Raw genomic sequence first — 15,210 nt, 5'->3', positions numbered from 1 at the left:
CACAAAAGAAGATATTTTGAAGAATGTGAGTAACTAAACAGTAGCTGGTCCACACTGACTTTTACAGTAGGAAAAGAGTACCAGCAACTGCTTGGTTACCCACATTCTTCAAAAATAACTTTTATGTTCAACAGACGAAATAAATTAATTCAGGTTTAAAACAACTTGAGTAAATGATGGTATAAAAATGAAACACTACTGAAAGACAGATGATCTTTTAATGTTAATAAAACAACAAAACACAGAAAAAAAATCACTCACTGCTCTTGACTGATGAACTTATCATCAGTCAGTTGCTTTAAAAAAAAGTATAATTGATGTAATAAGTGTTTTATTTTAATATTTGTTCATTCAATTTCTTGAATGCTACTGCTAAATACTGTACCTGAAAAATAAAGCACTATTTGTTTTATTTGTATATTATGTGTATTTGTAATGTATATCTTTATATTCTTATTTTCTAATAACAAAGATAAAATAATGACAAAGATTTTTATCTTTGCTAACTTTGCCTAAATGTCTGCCATTGTTTTTTATTTTATATTTTGTTAAGGTGTAAGTGGTGTTATGTTTCTGCACTCTTCCATTTTTAGCAAATGAAGAAAACTTTGTCTAAAACAATTTTTGTGATGGTTTGTATTTTTTGTGCTCTGTATGGAACATCGGTTCCTGTTTAAGTGATGAACTCCATTACTTGTGTTTGTTTTCAGACATGATAACAGACGTTTTATACTTGTGCTACAACTTTTTGGCCTGTGCTACAAAACTTTCAACCTCTGTAGCACCAGTGCTATGTGAAAAAAAAGTTAACGTACAGCCCTGCCTTTACATGAGCGGCCACTATCAGTGCCATACAAATTGAGATCTGGCTTACAATTGCAAATATTTTATATAGAATTTGATGTTAGCAGAATGATACTCTAATAAGCATACAAATAAAAATAAAATAATCTTATAGGAGAGACACTACAGGCAAAAACATTGTTTTGTCATGCTCTGGTCAGTTTTGAGATTTTGGGTTAAAAGCTATTAGGCTTTTCATAAATGTGTCAGACTAGTGGGAAGAAAATATTCAAAATACACATTTAAGTGTTCATTTTATTGACCTTTATCTATTTGTGTCTGTAGATTTCAATTACAATACATACCTTTAAAGGCTATTTTCTCAAAATGAGTAGAACATGCCTACAGCAAATTTGACAGTTTTAATTCTATCTACTGTATATTTTAAAGGATTTTACAGAGGGGTTTGTTTATATATAATTTGCCTAATATTAGACAACATTTTATTGCTAAAAACAGTGAAAATTAGTTTTTTTTTTCTCTGGCTGTTGATAGCATTGTCTGATTTATGGAGTGATAAAACATACCCAAAATCCCCTCTGTAAAAACATTTGACTCTCATCTGTCGACAAACAGAAACAAGAATTTTGAATCTGGCTTTATCCAGTGTTCAGATTTCAGTTCTGGAAAGTATGCAAATGAGTGCATATTTAAGTTGATACCACCTCATTTGCATATAATATTTCAGAAAACTTGTAATACAAAAATTAATTTTTAATGAGTAAAAATTAATAAATGTTAATGTAATCAATCAACTAGGGAATTATGGTCATATCTATTAGACTTTTTTTTTTTTTACTCAATTCAACTATATTTTTAAAAGACACTTTTCAGTACTGAATGAAATATAGTTTATTTACAATCATCGCTTTTAATTTCATGGTATGTGCTCTCCGTGTAAGTTGTAGGGTACTCACTGTTTTAGAGTCCAGCTCCGTAGGGTTGTCGTTGATGTCAGCAATGCTAATGAGGGCCGTGGCGGTGTTGGACAGGCCGAAGTTCAGGCTGCCCTCCATATCGGTGGCCTGAACTATGATGGTGTACTGAGACACTTTCTGAAACAACACAGAACATGTCAATTTTAATCAACTGAAAGGACACACATCACATATGTAAATAAGGACTTACCACAGATTTTATGCAGTTTTGGAATTAAAAATAATTAAAAAATCTGCTTTTTTTTTCTTTTTCCTGAGGACAATCACAAAAATGTTGTTATATTTAATTTCACTTCTGGGAAAGACTGCAGAGAAATTATATCAGATGGTAATCCCATGGTAGACTGAAATTGTTACTGAATGATTACTATGTTATTTCAAAATAATATACAATTAATATACAATTTCTATTTTAAGTGTATTGTACTGTTTTGTATGTTGTACTGTCTATTTTATTGCTTTGCTAATGGATTTTGAGTCTGGAAATAAAGTTGAATATATACTATACTCCAAATCAGTGTTATTTTAGCATTATTTATATACTTTTACAGTATTTAATAATATTTTGAAATAGCTTTTATTTTTATATTTTCAGTTTTCATTTTAGTAATTTTGTCATGTGCTTTTGTCATTTTTATTTATATATTTTTTATATTTATATATAGTTTTAATTTATTATATCTGACATTTATATATTTCTTTTATTTCAGCTTTATTTCAATGAACGAAAACAAATTTTAATAGTCTTAGTTTTTGTTAACAATAACAACACTGCTCCAAAGTACCATGGTATATGTCCATAAAAACATGGTACATGTCCAAAGAACATGAAAACCTTTTACCATAGAAAATAGATTCAGGAAACCATGGTAATACCATGGCACTTTTTGTTAGTGTTGTCCCAAAAGTATGACTAGAAACCTTATTCATCAATTTTATGTGATGGAACAGCCGAGCGGTCTAGAAGTTTGGCATCTAAGCCTGAACAAAGCTGTCTTACACAGACTTTGAGACAGTGCATATTTGGGAAATGGCGGCTCTTTGTGTTTGTCTGGGGATATGTCTGCCTGTCTGTCTGCTTGTATGCAGGCTTTTCTGTTAATTAGGACAAGAGGCTACAGTGAGCTCTGTTTTGCTTTGATACTTTGTCACTCAATATTTATGGAAAGACACACATCCACATGCATACACACAGATAATCAGTGTGCAAAAACAACTCTTCATCAACGGACATGAACCAGCCTGTTTGTAACCACGGATGAAAAGCAAGGGTTGCGAGGGCAACAGATGGATAGAAACATGTGCGCACACACACATCGAAGTGTTTGTTGTTGCATGGCCAACATTCCTTTGGGCACAGATCTGAAACTGTGCCCCCGTCCATGCTCGGGTGAATCTGACTCCAGTTAGTCCACACTGGGAGGAGACAGAGAGCTGAACCTGAGCCAAAGCCTCTCCTCTGCCTCTTTCAGCTCCAGCCGTATTAATCCGGTTGGCCGAAAGCCTTCTGTTGTTGTAGACAGGAAGTGGGGGGAGTCAAGGACAAGTCAGTGTTCCACTGAGACTGGTCTGGGGGACGGGTGTCTTGGAGGGAGGTGGCTGACTGCTGCTGTGAAGCAATGAATACCCTCACAAGAGCTTGCTGTAGATCTTGATGGTTTTACTTTGATGGCTTCCTTTTGTTTTAGCAGATGACTGCCCATGGGACATCAATTTAACCATAACTAAACATGAGAAATGCCTCTCTGACTCTGGCTTAGGACTACCTACGTAGGCAGCATAATTATGTTAATTATGTAGCCTTCTGTAAAGCCAACTTCGTGCATGCGTGTATCCTTCACAAGGGAAACATTTTTTACAATTACATAAAAATTATAATTTATATTTATCTCACTATATATTTCATATATTATAGATAATATATTTTTCATTTGACTAAAACATACTAAAAATATAGTACATTGTAAAAAATACTGTAATATTAAGAAATATTATTACAATTTAAAATAAGTCTATTTAAATATATTTTAAAGTATTATTTATTCTTGTGATGGCTGAATTTTCAGCAGTCATTACTCCAGTCTTGAGTGTCACATGATCCTTCAGAAATCATTTTATATACTGACTTGCTGTTCAAGAAACATTTCTTAGTATTAGCAATGTTGAAAACAGTTCTAATATGCTGATTTGCTGCTCAAGAAACATTTCTTATTATCAATGTTGAAAATGTTGCGCTGCTTACATTTTTTGTGTTGCCCTAAAGCATTTTTTTCAGGGTTCTTTGATGAATAGGAAATTCAAAACAAACAGAATTTATATGAAATAGAAATCTTTTGTAACATTATAAATGTTTTTATTGCCACTTTTGATAAATTTAATGCATCTTTGTTGAATATTAATTTCTTAAAGTGCCCCTATTACGCCATTTTGAATCTTGCCTTTCATACAGTGTGTAATGTAGCTGTATGTGAATGTAAACAATCTGCAAAGTCGTAAAGCCGAAAGTGCACGATAAATAAAGTTACTGTCTCCCAAAAGAAAGAATCGACTCTGAACAGCCTAAACGAGTCGTCAGTAATTCAAGTCCCAATTCCATGATGGCAACACGTCGCGGGGTAACACATTTGCATAATGCCTGTCTATGTTCTACGTTGGCCGGCCACGGACAACTTGACCCGCCCTCAAACACTGCAGCTTGTTCATGTGGTTAACATCATGTCGAGAAGACGCTGTGTCCTACGCTGGGAAAGTACATTCATTTTATTTTCACTTCCAAAAGATGAGGCTGCAAAGAATCAGTGGTTAAAATTCATTTTTTCCCACTGTACCACAGCAGTACAACCCCAATCTTTTTGTGTTAATGTATTTTACTGACGATTGCTTCTCTAATCTCGGGGAGCTCAATGTGTGATTCACAAAATGCTTGCTCTTGAAAGATGGCTCAGTACCCAGTTTATTTGGACCAGCTGGCTCCACTGAATCACAACCTGTAAAGTATGATAACTAATAGATGTTTATATTTTCTATTGAGCATTCAAAATATAGAACTATGGCAATTGGCGAATAATTTCCAATATGCGCTGTACTTGGTATCAACAACAACAGACTGGGCCATCTGACCAATCAGAGCAGAGTATGCTCACGGAAAGGAGGGGTTTAGAAAGACTGAATCTTAGAACTGCTTTGAATGAATCGTTTGAGAATCTTTGGAAAATGAGGTGATATTAAATGCATATTTTGAAAAAACGTAAGTGTTTTTTGACCTTGCATGCATGTAACCCTATTGTAGGAGACTCCCAAAACAATATTAGGAACCTTAACAATGGCATAATAGGGGCACTTTAAAAAATAACTTACCTTAAACTTTTGAACGGTAGTGTATATACAGTATAAAGTACAATCAATATGAAAAAAGATTAAGCACTATTTATATAACACATGGAGTGGGTGCACCATAGAGAGTTACAAATCGGTCATCTATGATTTTAGTTCAAATGCCTTAGTAGAGAGCTCAATAGGGAATAAAAAAAGATTTCATATACAGTATAAGGAAGAAGGAAGGCATCAAGGCATGTATGAAATCACCCTGTCTACTAAGATGAATTAATTTAGTCTGTTGAGGGCAGCATAGCATTTATCCTTCTCTATCTATGATATTCCCACAGCTGTTGGTGGAAGCTTTAAAGTAAATTAATTCATAAATATTAATTTTTTCAATTTCAGATTCAATTTCTAATGGGAAATATGCATTGTAGTCAATAAATATTTATTTGGTTACTTCTAAAGCTCACTTGAATTTGTTTTAGCTCAATGGACGTGACCTTATGATGCCTGGAAGCCTGTCTGATACCAGTTTCCTTAGTGGGAACCTTCATTCAACTTTTTGTTAATTAACTGACTGACTGGACAGGTCTTTCAGAGTATTTCTTTCAGAATCTTTCTGTCTACCCATCCATATTTCACTCTCCCTCAGGTAGCTGTATTTAAGAGGCAGGTCAGGGACTCCTCAGAGGAGCTCTCATGGTTTTATGGCATTTAAAGAACCGCAGAGTACTGCGGACACACACTGAGAGTCATTAAAACCTGCGTCTTCTCGTTAATATTGCCCAGTTCGGCTCAATTAATGAGAAGTCAATAGTGGCTGACCTTTATTAACACAATAATGAAATATCAATACTGTCTCCTCTGGTTATGCTCTGCAGAGAACAAGAGAAACAAATCATTGTGTAATTAATCTCGCACACTTTTCATACAGCGCCGGCTGCGGGAATGGAGAACGTGACACCAAGAGATGAGCTTAAATACATTTCCAGTCCTGAAGAGAATGTAAAACAATTACACCTCAGGACAACTGGCAGAATCTCTGAGACTTGAGAGCAGATCCAGCGAGAGACGAGTTTCATCCATACAGACTCTCACACGCTTGAGTCAACTGTTATGAGGAGCATTACACAGCCCAACAGGCCCTGACCTCACTTCTCCCACACACCTTGCTCGCTCCCTCGGGAGAAAGGGAATAGAAGAGGTGATAAGGGGAAGGAGAGGAGGAGATGATAGTGGAGAGAGTGCAACCAGAAGTTATGATTCTCCCCGTCTCACACAAACAGAAAGTTGTGGATCATCTGGGAATGACTGGCACTCACACACACACATGTACTTCACACCGATCGATTTCCTAATGAGGTGCGGCAGAGTGGACACGTTCTAACCCAGACCTGACACAACTAGGCAAGCGCGCACACACACACACGCATGCACACAGACCACATGGCCTCTGGCAGAGACAAGAGACAGGTAATGAAAAGCAACAGCTTGGGCAATCTGGCTCGAACAGATTCACAGAGCTGCAGAGACAGACATGCAGGGCTTTTAACACACACACACAAGACAAAAGATACAGCACTGCCGTTGCAGAACTTTTAAGCACTTTGATTTTATGTGATTCAAATCCGTTACTAAACACCATGATATATCAATCTGACAAATGAAATTAACATTCTACATTTGGTTGAAAAGCAGCATGGGATTTAAAGGGATAGTTCATGTATAAATTTAAATTCTGCCATCATTGAATCCTCATGTCTATTGAGATTGTAGGACCTTCTTTCTTTCGTAAAATACAAAAGGAGATGTTTAGAACAGATTGTTCAAGTTAGTGCTGGACCGAAATAGATATTCTGATGGCCAGTGCCAATATTGAAGAGAGCAGAGTGGTCGATGGCCTGATATAAAACCGATACCAAATAAACTGAAGACAGCGAATGGGAGCTTCTGTCCATCTGTGCTGGCACACTTCTGACACTTATCGGTCAAACAGAAAAATGTATCGGCCAATGTCAACAATTAAAAAATGGCTAATAATTTTTTATTTTTTTTCTGACATGTTAGTGTATCTTTCACTTGGATGTTATAAGTTGCACTGAGTAAATACAGCAGGATCAAACTGTGTCTGTCTTCATTTCAGGCTGTGATTACTTTAGGGGGGGAGGGGATTCTTTTCTATACCCACTGTATGAGTTGACTGATCAGAAAGACATTCCCCAAAGCGCCCTCTAGAGGACGCAGCATAGAGTTCCCATTCGAAAGGGAATCTAACTGCGATAACAATTGTGATTGAATTTTATTTTTTTTTACTTTTTAAAACTAAAAGAATAATAATGACTGTTATTAAATCAAAATAAAATATTAACCAAAATAAGAAATATTACTATTGTAATAGTGATTCAAAATAAAAAAGAACAATAAATAAAAATAATATCCACCTTTTTCCTGAATGTGGAAGTCTCGCGTGACTGGAACTATGCTTTACATTTCCTGTCTTCTGGTGTTTCTAGTCAAATTCATGTATTTTCTGAGCTGATAATATAATGTTAAACCTATGAAAATGGTTTTAAAATGCACATGGTACCATTGTTTCATCACTTTACAGTGTCGCAATGACCGTTTTTTTGCAGTAACTCACCTGTCATAGTTGATGACATGAAGCAACATGTGGTTAGCTGCACTGAAAACAGATGAGCGCACATATCCTACATACAGCTCCCGATTGGGGTGAAGTTAGGGGGATTTTGTCCACAAAATGATAAGAGCACATATTATTTCAACAATTTATTTTATTATTTCACACACAGTATTTTAACTTAAGCGGTGCAAGCCATGCTCATTTTCTTTTGTCATCGTTTATGTAAGGCATACAGCACCGGACACAGACAGATTTGCTGGTACGCAAAATAAGTACTTTACAGGAATTCCTTAAGTTTATTGCTGTTACTGTTGAAGCTAATAACAGCACAGCTTAACCTTGTGCACATTTTTATATTTAGTTATATTGAAAAAGTTTCAGATTAATTAATTCAGTCGTTCTTTTTTATCCCACTTTAACATGGATTTCTATGGAGTCCGGAAGACGAGAGCATCCAAACGGAAGTTAGAATCCATCATGGCGGTGCTCATCGGTGACTCAGGAAAAAGGTGGATAGAAAAACAATATTGTAATTATTTTATTTTACAGTACAACAGTAAAATTACAATACTAATATCTGTGGTTGTCTTAATTTCTTAATTGTCAAATGTTAAACTATCAATGTTTATTTTAGTGAATGCTTTTTGTCATTTCGAAACTTGACAGTCTGTAGTCCCCGCCCACTTTCATTGTAATAGAATGAGGAACATGAACAATCTTCCAAACTTCTCCTTTTGTGGTTCACAGAAAAACAGTAAGTCATAATGGTTTGGAACATTACAAGGTGAATAAATGATTCATTTTAATTTCTATCTGTATATGTCTTTCCTAAACCCGTAAAAACACACACATCCTATTCCATTTAATTCCTGTATGATATTATAGATTCATGTGGTGCTATTAAAAGGAAAAGTGAAGAAATAAAATTACAGAAATGGGGAAGGCTGGTTGTAAAGTGCATAAGATGGACATATTTGGCACGAGGGGCATAAGACAAGATGGCAGTTGCAGTAAAAGGCATGCAGTGCAAAAGACGTGGAGAGGGGCTGCTGCTGTTAGCTGCTGTAATCAGACAGGTGATGGCGAGCAGGTTAAGAGGTGTGTGGAGGTGATGGGGTCTCAGTGTGAGAGGGTAATTGGTATTCAGACCTGATCAGATGTGTGTGACATCAAGTGAATGTGAACTCCCACCATTGCAAGCGACTGCACCAGGCTTCTTCAACCCACTAATTACTGCATAAATATTCCAATTAGATGACAGGTACTGATGAAGGAGGATTATGCTCCTGATGAGAGAATGTGTATGTGAAAGAGACAGATGGGAATGCAGAGAGGCAAATGTTAGGATGGATATATGTGTGTGCAGACAGCTGCCCATTTCCCATGTGGCCCCCGTTGGGTAAAACACTGAAAGTTCAGGAGGAGTATATTCATATAAGCCCACCAATCTAAACACTAAGTGGATAAACAGCAATGCCTCAGTCCAATTAACTAAAGTTTCAAGTACTGTTTTCCATATTCTTTGAAAACGTTTTTGCCCTACCATGTCACCAATGTGGAGCTTGAGTTTCTCATGAAATGCCTGTAAAAACCACCACATCACCTCTTCAAAAATGGCCAAAAAAAAACAAAACATGAGGGACATTTTTTACATTACCATTCAAAAGTTTAATTTTGTTTCTGAAAGAAGTCTCTTATGATCACCAAGGCTGCTTTTATCAAAACTACAGTAAAATATTCTGGAATACTGTTTCAATTTAATAACTCTTTTCTATTTTGATTTAATTAAAAAATATATATATATTTTATTCCTGCGATGGCAAAGCTGAATTTTCAGTCTTGAGTCTCACTTGATCCTTCAAAAATCACTCTAATATGCTGAGTGGTTCTCAAGAAATATTTCTAATTATTATCAATGTTGTGTATCAAACATTTGTGCTGCTTATTTTTTGTAGCATTACATGTCTTTACTGTCATTTTACTGAATACTAACTGTCATCATCATTTACTCCCTCTCTACTGTCACTTACCCAAACCTATGTTGTTCCAAGCATGTATTATTTTCTATCTCCTTTTAAAGAAAAATGAAAGGAGATACTTCTGCTTTTTTTTTTTTTTGGAGCTTGTTAGTATAATTCACCATCCACTATCACTGTATGGAAAACAGAAGCTTGGACACTCTGTCCATCATCTCCTTTTGTGTGTCATGGAAGACAGAAAGTCATACGGGTTTGGAACGACATGAGGGTGTGTAAATAATGACAGCATTTTCATTTTTGGGTGAACTATTCCTTTCAGTCTCGTCCAACAACATCTTGCCTGACAGAGAATGTGATGTTGAAAATCTTCCAAATGTTCCATTTGCGATGTGGCTTTATAAACACATAAGTGTGTCCCAGTTCTAATTGGAGTGCACAGGTGGAAGAGAGCGCAATCACTGCGTTAGATTAATGAGGGTCGCTCTCTGGTCCTGAGAAGAGGACAGATTACCTGCCTGCAGTAGGTACCACGTCCCACATTCATGCTCCTGTAGACATCTCAGCCAGTCTGTCTTAGTCATTGGATCAGTGGGAGTCACTGCTCCAGGTACAGACTTATGATAACTTGTCAGAGAGAAAATAGAAAATCTTGAGATGACAGCAAACGTCATCTAACATGGCATGAAGGGTAGAGAACTTTACGTGCCAAGTAAAACAAGATGCCAAAGGAATAATGATGAAGACTGTAATAGAACCGTAGTGCCAAAACCTCCCTAAGCAACTGAAAAATCACTGCAATGACTGCAAAGTAGCTTATTTTAATAAAAAGGCCACCAAAAGTGATTTGATACAAGCCATTAACCTTTAATACGTAATTTACTAACAATAATTTGTTAGAACAACAACTGTTTTAATGGTTTGAAATTATTATTATTATTGTAAAATAAAAGTATTATTTATATAACATATAGTTCCGGTACTAAAGTGCAACTTATAATAGCTACACTTATGATGATTACAATAACAATAATAATAATAAATGTATTAACTTCCTACAGTAACTAATAGTTCTGGCACTAAAGTGTAACTGATGATGATGATGATGAAGATAATAATAATCATCATCATCATCATCATCATCAATTATACTTGAGCAGTAGCACTATTTGTCATACAATTAATACTTCTGAACACAATGAGTGGTCTCCAGATACTACAACTAGAAATGTTTCAATATTTTAATATGATGCTAATGAGAATGGGACTAGAATCTGTGGCAAGAAAGCAAGGGATCACGTAGGATGGAGAGATAAAGGGGAAGTTGAAAGACTTCCCCGCAGGTCCGCTTAAGCATTCTGGGATAAATTGAATGGACCTCTGAATGACCCTGCTCATTAGTGGAGCAGAGGGACGTTAAGGAGGAGCACACAACTGTGTGTGTCCTTGTGTTTGTGTGTGTGTGTGTGTATGTGTGTGCGTAAGAAAGAGGGATCGCTAGAGCGATAGAGAGGGGGATTAATGAAGAGGTTAAACAGGGGAACACGTGTGGTGGGAAGGGTCAGGCTCTGAGACTCAGATGAGATATGGGAAAGCTGTTCCCATGACCCATAGAGTTCATTTGTGTGGGTATGTGAGTGCATGCATGTATTGAAAATGAAGTCAACTGCATTCTGAAGTAGACACTAAGAAGACCCCAATGATTAGCTGAATTAATTCTAGGTGGGGCTGGAAATAATAAGTATAACAAGACTTGAGAGCATGTACATATCTCTGTTGTGCAACAGAGGACAAGCTAGAAAATCCCAGAAATGAGGCTGAAACCCAATTTGCATACCTTTACCGAGCATGAGAAATAAACACTATCCTGGGAATCAAGCACATACTTCATTTCAGTATGAAATGAAATCAGGGTGCCGAGATAAATTTTGAGGATCGTAAAAGTTTCTGTCTTTGTGTGCATGTGTGTGTTCATGTTGTAGCATTGTCTTCCAAACCTGTTTGAGGAACTCTTTTTATTTAAACAATGAAAGTCAGTGGGGTCCAAAACATAACATTAGACCAGTGCTTCTCAACCTTTTTTACTGTTTTCCTACACAATAATCAAAGATATGCCAAGATATTTCCAACATTTCCACCGTAATGTGACAAAGCTGCTTGTTTTCAAACATTTTTACTGATATGCTTAATTAACTAATGTGGTTAATCAATCTAATATATAAAATAAATTAAGCACAATTCTTTTTGTGATTCAGAAGTTATTCAGAACTGTGTTATTGACTAAAAACAATAGTTACTGAGGGAACATAAAAAGAAATACCATTTCCATTAATATCTTGATTTTTTGTGCTTATTTTCAGCATTTTATTTAGATTAAATGTCAATTATTTTAATACATTAATAATAATTAATTATTTTAAATACTTTTAAGTCAGGCCCCCTGGTTGAGAACCACTGCATTAGACCCCACGTACATTACTGTATGGACAAAAATCACTGGGACTTTATTCAAAATATCTTCTTTTGTGTCCTACAGAAGAAAGTCATACAGATTTGGAATGACATGAGAGTGAGTAAATGATGACAGCATTTTAATTTTTGAGTGAACCACTCATGTGCCACTTCCTGCTCTGCAATTCTTCTCTCCCAGTAAAAACACCTACTTTTTCATAGAGCATGGGTTTGTGTGTGATATTAACCAAAAAAACCCCCACAATACTATATAGTACATATACTATGCATTCTGAAATCCAGCAAAGCATTTTTGCAGCATTTTCAGCATCTTAGCCATTGAAGCGGTGACTGTTGTCCTGCTCTGATGGGGTGTTCTGGGAGGGCAGATAACTGCTCTTCAACTTGAAAAGGTCACAGACAGCTCAAAGGACAGGCTGATCATTAAGTTGATTCTTAAAGCGCTGTTTGTTACAGTGCAAGAATGTCTCTTCACAATGTTGTTCACAGGAAACCATCCACACCAAGTATGCTCAGACACACCATAGCTGAGAACTAATTATTTTCTAACGCAGGGAGACAGAAAGTGAAGCCGAGACAAACACTTTTCATGGAATGGCAAGGTTTCTGTAAACACACACACTCGTATACTCAAACCCATGAGAACTCCAAACGCATTTCACACTGATCAACAGTTCTTTGAAAGAAAAATCAAACGGAAGCAGCTTCTTGGAAGCATGCTTGCTTTTACATGTACGAGACCTGACTGACCTCTCTGTCGATGCCTGAAGCGATGGTGCTGATCTCTCCCGTGGCTCCGTTAATAGTAAACATGTTAGGAATGGGGATGTGCGGCGTCTGGCTCAGGATGCGATAGTGCACTAGCCCGTTTGCCGTGATGCTGTCATCTGCGTCAAAGGCCGTTACCTGCATTACAGAAGTGCCTGGAGAGGAAGAGGGATAAACAAGCGTGAATCAAATCACTAATGCATGCATAATCACTCTGTTTCTGTCACAAAGCAGCTGTGCTTGTTTGTCCGAGTCGCTAAGAACAAACATGCACAAACGGTGGCTATTTGATCAGTGATTCTATCTTTTTGTGCTGCTCCCTGTGTCAGAGCAATGTCCAAACGTCACATCTGATCCCGGGGTCTTTCTCACCTAAGCTGTCTCATCTTCTTCATTTCTGATTCTGCTATCCATACAAAATCTGTTCGGTAATGAGGATTTGTCTGCCTCTCTTGCCTCTGTCACTTTCATTATCCCTCAGTCCTACTATAGCTGTGTGGGCAGTGTTAAACTCAAAATGAAATTACTTATAGAAATGTTTGTTAAAGTTTTTTTTTTTTTTTTTTAAATGTGTTTTTTGGTTATTATGTGAAGGATTTTTTGAGATAAAAAATGTAATTGTAACATAATTGTTACAATTTATATTTAACATTTATTTAAATATTGAATATATATTCAATATGTAATTAAATATTAACTGTATTATGAGTTCAATTAAATATTTATTTATATAACATTAAATATTCAAAAATATTTCTATTATATATATATTATTATTTATTACATATATAATAAATATGCTGGGTTTTGAGGCTGGGTGTGTATGAGTGTGAAATGTGTTTGTGTGAGAGCGAGGCGTCAGGTGCCGTATGATGCGGGTGGGGGTCCATATAGCCTTTAGTCCCCAAAACATGTTTATCGATTTCTGAGAGCTTGTCTCACACCATCTCAAATGTGAGTGAGCAATTAGTGGCCTCCAAATAGAGAAACGGAGGATAAACCTCCTTGCGACGTGGGCAAAATGTCACCCTGTCATTCTGTGTTAATGCCATTCTGTCGCTCCTGTGTTCCAGTCATTTCTGTCATTTAATATTAATGGCCATGGCGACCCAGAAAGCTGGTCCGAGGGGGGTGACCGCACGTTTAGCCACACGCGAGACCTCACGCATTTGCGGGTTTCTCCAGCCCCGCTGTAATTGTGAGGAGATAGTGCCATCATTTTGTGACAACACACCTATGAGGGGATAATTGTGGCTGAGAGTTCTATTTCAAAGTTCATTAAGTTTCAGAGCAGAATCTGTCACTATGCCCCATGAGAAAGAGGAAAAGGAAGAAATGAGCGAAGGGAGAGGAAAAACAATTAAGCCCTCTTCTGATAGGGCTACATCAATTTTTGAACAACCAGAGAGCGAGCAAGCACATGTGGAGGGATGAAGAAGACAAAAGAGTTGCATGTCAACTCTGTCGCCTTCAATTTTCAATGAGTGCCATTCTTTAACGGGATTAAATGCTATTTATTTGTAAAAGTGAGAGAGATGACCGTGCAGGAAACAGTTAACCCCTGGGCCTTTTCAATTGCTTTTTAATTTGAAAACTAATTCAATGCTGTAATTGCTTTTCGACTTAAACCACTGAAGCTCAAAATTCCTCCTTTCATTAGGCGCGTGCTGGTCGGGAGGCTCTCTCTTTCACAGGTATATAAGAAATTGGGGAGTCATTAGTTTTAACAAGTTTAACATAACCAGCCTGAGAATGGAAACCGACCCTTGCAGCGCCGGCTCAGTTGAAAGCGACGTATCCTTTCGAATCACCCACCAATTCAAGGCTGTCCAATGCGAAGTATTCTTTTCGGACACGAACATGCAAAACCCATCTTGCCGCCACTTTGTCCCAATTTTCAATCGCTTGTGGTACGGCTAGATCACAATGTGCTTACACTGAAAATATGACATAAAAGCTCTCTATACTAGACTGTCCGTCCGAGACAAGCAGCTAGCCAGACTAAACCAGTCCTCCAAGCTGTTATCACTCCGTTTTCCACCACAGATTACACTTAGCACTGTCTCACACCACCCTCATGGTGAGGCTTTCAAAGCAAATCTGTTTTGTCAGGGCTGTAGCCATATGGAGTCCTTTGAGGACTATGAAGAGGCAAATGACTTTTCCTGCAAAAAAAGAGCCAGAGGCAGACGTCTACTTTAAGTCCATTAAACTGATTGAAACATTCCTCTCTCCTCTCAGCGCTCTCTTT

The 15,210-nt window shown here is 36.9% G+C and overlaps 1 pseudogene; it reads right to left on the bottom strand.

Annotated features, from left to right (window-relative positions):
- The window catches only part of LOC107696813 (cadherin-4-like), a 261,385-nt pseudogene that overhangs the window by 17,185 nt on the left and 228,990 nt on the right, over positions 1–15,210 (bottom strand).

The sequence above is a fragment of the Sinocyclocheilus anshuiensis genome, unplaced genomic scaffold, assembly GCF_001515605.1.
Source record: "Sinocyclocheilus anshuiensis isolate Anshui unplaced genomic scaffold, SAMN03320099.WGS_v1.1 scaffold710, whole genome shotgun sequence".
Classification (NCBI taxonomy): domain Eukaryota; kingdom Metazoa; phylum Chordata; class Actinopteri; order Cypriniformes; family Cyprinidae; genus Sinocyclocheilus; species Sinocyclocheilus anshuiensis.
The sequence above is the reverse complement of the archived record's forward strand: the minus strand, read 5'-3'. Positions and strand labels throughout refer to the sequence as shown.